Raw genomic sequence first — 11730 nt, 5'->3', positions numbered from 1 at the left:
TAGATTACAGTATAAACATTAGAGGAGACTATAAGAACAAAACTCTTAGTTTCAGAGCCTACCAGGACTCAAAGCAAAGTATCTATCTGCCTGTCTGTCTGTCTATCAATCTAACTGTCGACATATATGCATCATACATACATATACATATATTACACACTTGAAAAAAACCAGGTAATGTTCTACTTTTCATTTTTTCTAACTAGTACTGAGATTCATCGAAACACCTGCTATTTCTTATACCTTTCTTACATTCATAGCATCCATTTTAAAGTTAAATGTAGTCCACCTATAGAAAATAAAAGGAATTAAAATATATACATTTCTATTTAAAGCTGTAATAATGTATCTGAAAATATACTACTAGTAGTCACTTCTCACCACAGTTAGTAAATAAAAGCAAATAAGGAATAAAGATTTGAATTTCCTTGTAGTAAATACAGTTAATTTTTAAGTGAGTCTTTTTTCCAATTTTGATTCACACTTTATTCAAGTGCTAATTGCACTTACACACTGCTCTCCATAAAATAATGCATGCTGATTAATCTATGGGCTCCTTTTAAAGTCCTTCCCCCCATCAGATGTTTATAGACATTAATGACTCTTTTTTAATAACAGAAGAATAGGACCTTATGGAATAATTTAATTTCTTAGTATCACAAGCCCAGATGTACTTTTTTCTACATCATTTCTTAAGTCCAGTTTAAACTCTTCTTTCTGGATAATAATTGTTCATATCAAAAGATGGAAACTGTATTTTAAGATAAAATGAAAACTGAAAAAAAACCTATAATGTTCTAGTTATACAGTATTTAATGTGATAACTTACCCATTGTGATTCTGCGAATCATGTTTCTAATGTGTGAACTTTAATAGTAAAAGTAGGACTGAAGTTTCAGTTGCACTGTGAAATGTAGTAAAATTGCATAAAGAATGAAAATCACTTACTAACTGTGCTCACAAAAACCTCCAAAATTTCTCCATGGTAAAGTTATATATCATAGCCAAAAACAAGCAGAATATCATCTCATAAGAGATTCTTAAGCCAGGATGCAGGTTTGTTGTAAAACTTCAAAACATATACATCATATCCTAAATATTTAAGTAATTATTTCTATATTAAAATGTGTTAATGCTCAAATCTATAAAATGCAATATACCATGCATGTACTTATTTAACAAGGCAGTTTGGCTTGTCAAGAACCTGGTACTTATGCAGGAAGAGTTAACTGCCCTCCTTCAGCAGTCTTCCCTCCCCAAATACAACCACTGGGATTTGGGACTTGGAGGCTACAAGATGGGATATCATTTTCCCCCATTAGAGCACTAACTGTAGAGTAAAATATATTGATATTCAAACACGTCCTTACTTAAACTTGTCTGACACATTCTCAGTCAGATATAGAAAGGAATGATGAGTAACAGTAGTTCCCAAGGGAAAACTCACCATATGGAAAATGGTTCTCTGCAGGTAATCAATTTCACCTTTAGAGCCTAGGACATAGAAATCAAGTGTTGATTCTAATCAGCATGCAGCTAATGCAGAAAGAGCTCCCTGTCCCCCAAACAAAAAAGAAGACAAGTGCCCATCTGAATATTAGTGCCACAGTGAGGACTTGAGGAAGGTTAATTATAAAAAGCTATATCACAAGGTACACCTCTGTGACCCTCACTGAACGTTATACTGAAAAGAGCATAATTCCTCATAGCAAAAGGGGAAATCTTGATCTGCACAAATAAGCACAGAGAAGTGGCCATGATGAGGAAACCATGATGGGCTTGCAGGGGTAATGGCTTTCCTGGTCTGCCCTGAGAATGAGGCCAGAATGATGAAGGGATATGAAACCAGCCTAATCAGGACATATGATTTCCTGTTATCTCAGGTGAACAGGGGAAGGACTGATTCAATGACAAGTATAAGTTACCCTGGAGTTCCTAAGGATGATATCTGGAATTAAATCTTAGAAAAAGACTGAATTCCATACTAATTCAATGGTTAGAGTTTTACAGATATTCGATTAATAAGTTATTATAAGTAATCCTAGCAGTTAAATCTAATTATATGCCAGCCATTCTTTTCAATTCTTTACATTTAATGTGCCTTTTAATCCTCAAAAACATTCTATTTAATATATGGGATAACTGGGGTCATGAGATATCAAGTAACTGGCCCAAGTACACACATTCAGTAACAGGTAGAATCACTGTTAGAACCCAAGAAATCTGATTCCAAAATTTCCTTTTAAAAATCACTACCTTAACACTGGATATTTTAGGAAATGGAAATTTACAGTGGGGATGAGGCTAACAGAATGTGGGATGTTTAGGCTTCAACTGATCCCCTCTTATTTACTTGTATTTGAAGATCATTTAACTTATGAGACATAACTTCTTGTATCTTCCTAACTAAAAGTTTAGTCATTTCTACCAATGGAGCTTGAAAAACAAATCTATTTTTTGATAAATAATGATCTTGCTCTCGGCATCTAAAACTTATTACCAGAAACATACCTTCTGTCAGACAGACAAATGGTATTATTTCTTATCCCAATGCTTAGGGTATGATAGGCATTTTGATGGTTATTATTTTTATTGTGTTTATTTCTGGAATTTTCTGCTTCTTTAAGGTTACTATGCTTATCATTAGCTAGAAGCTACAATATGAATTTTGCATTCAAATCTCGGTGCTTTTTCCTTTGCGTGAAACTATTATACTGCTTTCAAATGATAACATAATCTGTTCATATTTTTAATGGAATATTAAATAGTAACACTCAAATATTAACACTTTGCTCTCTTTGAAGATGGTGATCTGAGTTTTATATAGTAAACATTTCAATTAAATTATTGGTTTGAGAGGAAATGTCCGAATTTTGATCAAATATACTTGGCAATGCTTTTGTCAGATTAATGAGGCATAGCTTGATTTGTTTTTCATTGCTTTATTTTGATACATGGACACATAGCATTGCTTCAATTCATGGATAAATTATTTTTAAGAATAGAAGCTGGAAAAAAAAAGAATAGAAGCATTTCTAAATTTCAGGTTTATATTTAAGATGAGTATAAACATGCTTAGATTGTTTCAAGACACTCACTATCTTTAAGTAAGATTTGGATTTAAAAGTTGCTCTACTCCCTTCCATGCAACTAAAATTTCAGAGTATTAGTGATTATATAGAAAACCTTTACAAAAAGCTAAAAAACAACATGATACATAAAAACAAAAACTTATGCTCATAGCATATTAATGAAAGTAAAATTGACAATTCATAAGAGATATAAAACAACCATTTGTAGAGTAGATGCAATCAATTACTATTGTAACAAAGAAAATTCACTCAACCAGGTTCAAGAGAATTAACCAAAATCCTTATAAACACTGCCTCCTCATTAACAAACCAGCTGAAAGAATAACAAATGCACTGCCCTTTCTGGAGATATTTAAAACGTCCCAAGTTAATGGTTCAGGAATTATGAAAGGATTTTAAAAAACAAAATCTTTTGAAAATTTCTATAATGGGTGCCTCCGAAGTCTGAAACCTGTATATGAATAGGATTTGTCTGATATTCTGCCCTGCCCTTTCAAGACTGGATAAGAGGGGAACATGTAGCACTAAATCAGACACCATCTCTTACATGATGTATTTTCCGATGGTCAAGAAAGGAACACCACTTTTGTTTATATTCCCCTTTACTTTCATACAATTTTGCCTCTCATCCTTAAGAGGCATTTATTAATAACAATCAGATTTTGTTTCAGTGAAGAAAGACTATGATTTACACTAAACCTCCTGCTGAGAACAATTTAAAAACCTAGACACAAACACCTACATGAAGGCACAAAAGAAATAATAAGATTGTGAAGAATAACCAGTCAGGATCTATGGGAGGATGAAACCCTATGTGGGAGCAAGTGTAGGGCTTCTTTTAAGTATTTTCTGACTCAAGAGGAAGTAGCACAGAAGCTGAGAGGCTGAAAAACACTTTTAACAGTCCTGCTACGGGGGGGGCAGAAACTGGAGTTCTGAGATGGTAATCTGGTGAACTCACCTTGATTTGAGGTAAGTATGGTCAATAAGAAGATGGAACTCACAAGAACTGAGGCTCAGATTTAAATCTACTCAATCCTTGATATTTGATTAAGTTGATTCTGGATTGTTAGCATCTCAAAGTGCCTGGCAGAAACAAAAAGATAGTATTTTGAGAGAGGATAACTTCATATGAGACCATGCTATTTCTACAAACAATTTTGTTGATACAATGTGCAGCATACAGTGTTAAAAAAAAAAAAAAGCAATATACCTGAGGAGAGAAGACAATGCAATACAATAATACAAATCAAAAGGATAAAGAGACATAAATATAAACTCGGGGTAAAGGGATCATTTATAGCAAATGTAATAGAAGATATCCTGTTATATTTGAATTTCAGATAAACAGTGAATATCCCATGAAATATTTGGGACATACTTACACCCCAAAATTATTCACTGTTGACTAAAAATTGCATTTGATGTTTAGCTGAGATTCAAATTCAGCTAGGCATTCTGTGTTTTATCTGGCCACCCTACCCATTGGGAACCCAAATATTAGACTTCCCAGAACCAGATTTTAAAATAATTATGCCAACAATGTTCAAGGAGTTAAAATACAGGCAAGAGAGAAAGGATCCAATAGTCACCAGCTACAGGTTTTAGCCTCAGTTGCCAGCAGGATATGCAATTATCGGGCAGACAAGCTACACAATCACTGCAGAAGCCCCTATGAACAGCATAATGGCATCAATCGGTTACGGGCACCCCTCCCCCACTACAAGAACCCAGGAAGAAACACTCTTCAGAAACCTTGAGCTAATCTCTAAATGTGCAGAGCTTTTACTTAAAGTGCAGTCATTAACCATCTGTGGTTAATTTTAGAGTAGACTGAATACGGAAAGTGAAATGAAACCATTTAAAACAGAACAGATTTGGACAAATGGAAGTTTCTTTACTCCTCAGCAGGGTGGGAACCTGTGAGGGAGAATAATGAACGACAGAGGTAATTATGTCTCCCAGATATATTTAAAAAATTATTGTCAGATCTTCTCTTAGTTATCATAAGTTTTCTCTTGATCCAATTTTCTTGTAATTCACCTCTGTGAAGATATTGTTTGCTTCCTCTACATTTTTTGCAGTGGTGTGTATAGCTGATCTGTGAGCTAGCACGACTCCACCTAAAAACATTGTGCAAAAAAGGAATGAAAAGAATTGAGGACAGTCTCAGACACCTCTGGGACAACATTAAATGTATCAACATTCGAATTACATCAGTCCCAGAAGAAGAAGAAGAGAAAAAAAAGGGGCTGGGAAAATATTTGAAGAGATTATAGTTGAAAACTTCCCTAATATGGGAAAGGAAATAGTCAATCAAGTACAGGAAGCACAGAGTCCCATACAGGATAAATCCAAGGAGAAACATGCCAAGACATATATTAATCAAAATATCAAAAATTAAATACAAAGAAAAAATATTAAAAGCAGCAGGGAAAAGCAAAAAATAACATACAGGGGAATCCCCATAAGTTTAACAGCTGATCTTTCAGCAGAAACTCTGCAAGCCAGAAGGCAAAAACCTACAATCAAGTTTACTCTAGCCAGCAAGGATCTCATTCAGATTTGATGGAGAAATTAAAACCTTTACAGACAAGCAAAAGCTAAGAGAATTCAGCACCACCAAGCCAGCTTTAAAACAAGTGCTAAAAGAACTTCTCTAGGCAGGAAACAAAAAACAAAGAAAAGACCTACAATAACAAACCCAAAGCAATTAAGAAAATGGTAATAGGAACATACATATTGATAACTACCTTAAATGTAAATGTATTAAATGCTCCCACCAAAAGACATAGACTGGCTGAATAGATACAAAAACAAGACCCATATATATGCTGCCTAAAAGAGACCAACTTCAGACCTAGGAACACATACAGACTGAAAGTGAGAGGATGGAAAAAGATATTCCGTGCAAATGGAAATCTAAAGAAAGCTGGAGTAGCAATCCTCATATCAGACAAAATAGACTTTAAAATAAAGACTGTTCCAAGAGACAAAAAAGGACACTACATAATGATAAAGGGATCAATCCAAGAAGATATAAGAATTGTAAATATTTATGCACCCAAAACAGGAGCACCTCGATACATGAGGCAAATGCTAACAGCCATAAAACGGGAAATCGACAGTAACACAATCATAGTAGGGGACTTTAACACCACACTTTCACCAGCGAACAGATCATCCAAAATGAAAATAAATAAGGAAACACAAGCTTTCAATGATACATTAAACAAGATGGACTTAATTGATATTTATAGGACATCTATCCAAAAACAACAGAATACACTTTCTTCCAAGTGCTCATGGACCATTCTCCAGGATAGATCATATCTTGAGTCACAAATCAAGCCTTGGTAAATTTAAGAAAAGTGAAATCGTATCAAGTATCTCCTCCGACCATAACGCTATGAGACTAGATATCCATTACAGGAAAAAATCTGTAAAAAATAAAAACACATGGAGTCTGAACAATATACTACTAAATAACCAACATATCACTGAGGAAATCAAAGAGGAAATCCAAAAATACCTAGAAACAAATGACAATGAAAACACAACAACCAAAAACCTATGGGATGCAGCAAAAGCAGTTCTAAGAGGGAAGTTTATAGCAATACAATCCGATGTCCAGAAACAAGAAACATCTCAAATAAACAACATAACCTTACACCTAAAGCAATTAGAGAAAGAAGAGCAAAAGAAACCCAAAGTTAGCAGAAGGAAAGAAATCATAAAGATCAGATCAGAAATAAATGAAAAATAAATGAAGGACATAATAGCAAAGATCAATAAAACTAAAAGCTGGTTCTTTGAGCAGATAAACAAAATTGCTAAACCATTAGCCAGACTCACCAAGAAAAAAAGGGAGAAGACTCAAATCAATAGAATTAGAAATGAAAAAGGAGAAGTATCAACTGACCCTGCAGAAATACAAAGGATCATGAGAGAATACGACAAGCAACTACATGCCAATAAAATGGACAACCTGGAAGAAATGCACAAATTCTTAGAAAAGCATAACCTTCCAAGACTGAACCAGGAAGAAATAGAAAATATAAACAGACCAATTACAATCACTGAAATTGAAACTGTGATTAAAAATCTTCCAACAAACAAAAGCCCAGGACCAGATGGCTTCACAGTGAATTCTACCAAACATTTAGAGAAGAGCTAACACCTACCCTTCTCAAACTCTTCCAAAATATAGCAGAGGGAGGACACTCCCAAACTCATTCTATGAGGCCACCATCACCCTGATACCAAAACCAGAAAAAGATGTCACAAAATAAGAAAATTACTGGCCAATATCACTGATGAACTTAGATGCAAAAATCCTCAGCAAAATACTAGCAAACAGAATACAACAGCACATTGAAAGGATCCTACACCATGATCAAGTGGGGTTTATCCCAGGAATGCAAGGATTCTTCAATATCCGCAAATCAATCAATCTGATACACCATATTAACAAATTGAAGGAGAAAAACCATATGATTATCTCAATAGATGCAGAAAAGCTTTTGACAAAATTCAACACACCTTTACGATAAAAATCCTCCAGAAAGCAGGCATAGAGGGAACTTACCTCACCATAATAAAGGCCAGAAATGACAAACCCACAGGCATCGTTTTCAATGGTGAAAAACTGAAACCATTTCCACTAAGATCAGGAACAAGACAAGGTTTCCCACTCTCACCATTATTATTCAACATAGTTTTGGAAGTTTTAGCACCAGCAATCTGAGAAGAAAAAGAACTAAAGGAATTCAAATTGGAAGAGAAGAAGTAAAACTGTCACTGTTTGTAGATGACATGATACCATGCATACAGAATCCTAAAGATGTTACCAGAAAACTACTGGAGCTAATCAATGAATTTGGTAAAGTAGCAGGATACAAAATTAATGCACAGAAATCTCTTGCATTCTTATATACTAATGATGAAAAATCTGAAAGAGAAATTAAGGACACACTCCCATTGACCATTGCAACAAAAAAATAAAATACCTAGGAGTAAACCTACCTAAGAAGACAAAAGACCTATATGCAGAAAACTATAAGACACAGATGATGATACAAAGATGATACAAACAGATGGAGAGACATACCATGTTCTTAGATTGGAAGAATCAACATTGTGAAAACGACTATACTTCCTAAAGCAATCTACAGATTCAATGCAATCACTATCAAACTATCAAGGCATTCTTCACAGAACTAGAACAAAAAATTTCACCATCTCTATGGAAACACAAAAGCCCCGAATAGCCAAAGCAATCCTGAGAAAGAAAAACGGACTGGGAGAAATCAGGGTCCCTGACTTCAGGCTATACTACAAAGCTACAGTAATCAAGAAAGTATGGTACTGGCACAAAAACAGAACTATAGATCAATGGAGAAGGATAGAAAGCCCAGAAATAAACCCACACACATATGGTAATCTTATCTTTGATAAAGGAGGCAAGAATATACAATGGAGAGAAGACAGCCTCTTCAATAAGTGGTGCTGGGAAAACTGGACAGCTACATGTAAAAGAATGAAATTAGGACACTCCCTAACACCATACACAAAAATAAACTCAAAGTGGATTAAAGACCTAAATGTAAGGCCAGACACTATAAAACTCTTAGAGGAAAACATAGGCAGAACACTCTATGACATAAATCACAGCAAGATCCTTTTTGACCCAACTCCTAGAGAAATGGAAATAAAAAAAACAAAAAACAAATGGGACCTAATGAAACTTAAAAGCTTTTGCACAGCAAAGGAATCCATAAACAAGATGAAAAGACAACCCTCAGAATGAGAGAAAATATTTTCAAATAAAGCAACTGGCAGAGGATAATCTCCAATATATATAAGCAGCTTATGAAGCTCAATATCAAAAAAACAAACAACCCAATCCAAAAATGGGCAAAGACCTAAACAGACATTTCTCCAAAGAAGATATACAGATTGCCGACAAACACATGAAAGAATGCTCAACATCAGTAATCATTAGAGAAATGCAAATCAAAACTACAATGAGGTATCACCTCACACAAGTCAGAATGGCCATCATCAAAATCTACAAACAATAAATGTTGGAGAGGGTGTGGAGAAAAGGGAACCCTCTTGCACTGTTTTGGGGAATGTAAATTGATACAGCCACTATGGAGAACAGTATGGAGTTTCCTTATAAAACTAAAAATAGAACTACCATACAACCCAGCAATCCCACTACTGAGCACAGACCCTGAGAAAACCATAATTCAAAAAGAGTCATGTACCACAATGTTCACTGCAGCTCTATTTACAATAGCCAGGACAGGGAAGCAACCTAAGTGTCCATCGACAGCTGAACGGATAAAGATGATGTGGCACATATAGACAATGGAATATTACTCAGCCATAAAAAGAAATGAAATTGAGTTATTTGTAGCGAGGTGGATGGACCTAGAGTCTGTCATACAGAGTGAAGTAAGTGAGAAAGAGAAAAACAAATACCGTATGCTAACACATATATATGGAATCTTAAAAAAAAAAAATGGTTCTGAAGAACCTAGGAGCAGGACAGGAATAAAGACGCAGATGTAGAGAATGAACATGAGGACACGGGGAGGCGGAAGGGTAATCTGGGACAAAGTGAAAGAGTAGCATTGACATATATGCACTACCAAATGTAAAACAGATAGCTACTGGGAAGCAGCTGCATAGCACAGGGAGATCAGCTCGGTGCTTTGTGTTCACCTAGTGGGGTGGGATAGGGAGGGTGGGTGGGAGACGCAGAGGGAGGGGATATGGGGATATATGTATATGTATAGTTGATTAACTTTGTTATACAGCAGAAACTAACACAGCATTGTAAAGCAATTATACTCCAGTAAAGATGTTAAAAAAAAAAAGTGTGATTTGTAGAATCTACTCTTTTTAATGTTCTTGTTCTTTTCTCCTGTAATCAGAATTAATGTCTACAGTTAAGACTTACATTGAAGTCAGCTCAGAAAAATATACCACGGCTTCCCTGGTGACGCAGTGGTTGAGAGTCTGCCTGCGGATGCAGGGGACACGGGTTCGTGCCCCGGTCCGGGGGGATCCCACATGCCACGGAGCGGCTGGGCCCCTGAGCCATGGCTGCTGAGCCTGCACGTCCGGAGCCTGTGTTCCGCAACGGGAGGGGCCACAACACTGAGAGGCCCGCGTACCGCAAAAAAAAAAAAAAAAAAAAATAATTTTCTTCAAATTAATATATTGGCACCCTTTTCTTGCTGAGATTTCTGGCAATTCCTGTGAAAAAGGCAGATAGCCAATTCGGAAGTGCTTCCTAGAAAGAAAATTTCCTTTATCCTAAAAATACCTGAATATTTACTATTCCTGTCTCCTATAGAACTCAGAGGAAGAATTAAGTAAAAGTTATACTATCCTAAACACTACCACTGACATTTCACAGATAGTGTAAGACATTATTACAAAACCTTTACAAGAAGCTACCAACAGGATTATAAATAGACAAGAAGAGCATTATTTATCCTGTGTATTTTCTCTTTAAATAGTTCGTTCTTTGGGGATCGTCTATTCACAACAATACAAACCCCTTACATTTGTAAAGATAGTCAGAAAATCAATGAAATTTCAGTAGAAATAAAATTATAAAGCATCATGTAAATTTAATATATAAATATATAATATATAAAAAAGGAAATTTTCTTATAGCATACTTCAGTAATTTTTACTCAGCTATGCATCTCAATTAGTTAACATTTATTAATCTAGTAGTTTGCTTACCATCTCCACTACTCAGGTAGAGATAAGAGGGATTAAATATTTCAATTTAATAGTAATTCCTAATAATGATATTACATTTACTCAAGTATATTTAATAAATACAGCTTTAACAGTATACAAGTCTCTTTTGCCCTAATAGCCCTTTAGGAAGTACAACAGATAGGCATACACGGCAATTGATGTTTCAAAGATAAGGAGACTGAAGCTGGAAGAGTTCAAGTTACTAGCTCAAAATCAGAGTCAAATTTAGAAGTGGAGGCAGGATTAAGACAGAAGTCTTTGGAAGGTAAGCACAGTACTCTTTTTGGCACAGTACTCTTCTGATTGTTCTGAAAAGTTTATATTTCATATGTTTGTAGTTCTCTGGTGGCATCTGAGAGTTGCATTTGTTATGATTTACACTGATTTTTTAAAAGGAAAGAAAATAAAATTGGAACATGCTTTATTTATCAACAGCTTACAATATTCCATCACTGTTTTAAGTGCTTTACATCCATTAACTCATTTAATCATCCCAAAATGATACGAAGAGGATACTATTACTAACTCCCTCTCCGGAGGGAGATACCGAGACTTGGAAAGTTTCAGGGCCAGTAAGCAGAGTGCTGACCAGACACTGAATACAGACTTAACTTGGTCAGAACAACTGGTCTCCAACAGAGACTACATTCCCTCAGGCTTATTCGCTCTGTGTCCGAACTGCCATAGAGTCCGTCTCCGTGACAAACACCTACGGATCAAGGGAAATGTTTGGCTCCGCTTCTAATCAAAGCACATTTCTTCCTGGCTTCAGATGCATTCTGTAAAGTTCAAATGGCCATTATTCTCCAAAAGAATACTGGAGAGGAAATTAATGATGCTGATCAACGTG

General features: G+C 35.4%; 1 long non-coding RNA gene across 1 annotated transcript in view; it reads right to left on the bottom strand.

The window, feature by feature from the left end:
- Nucleotides 1-1447: 1447 nt before the first annotated feature.
- Nucleotides 1448-11730, bottom strand: part of LOC307191943 — a 94026-nt gene continuing 83743 nt past the window's right edge. The window contains exons 5-6 of the long non-coding RNA XR_013829908.1: nt 4054-4178; nt 1448-1494 (exon numbers count right to left, since the gene is read on the bottom strand). This is a non-coding gene — a long non-coding RNA (uncharacterized lncRNA). The remainder of the gene's footprint in view (nt 1495-4053; nt 4179-11730) is intronic.

This window comes from Stenella coeruleoalba, assembly GCF_951394435.1.
Source record: "Stenella coeruleoalba genome assembly, chromosome: 9".
NCBI lineage: Eukaryota > Metazoa > Chordata > Mammalia > Artiodactyla > Delphinidae > Stenella > Stenella coeruleoalba.
This window is presented reverse-complemented; position numbering and strand designations above follow the sequence as displayed.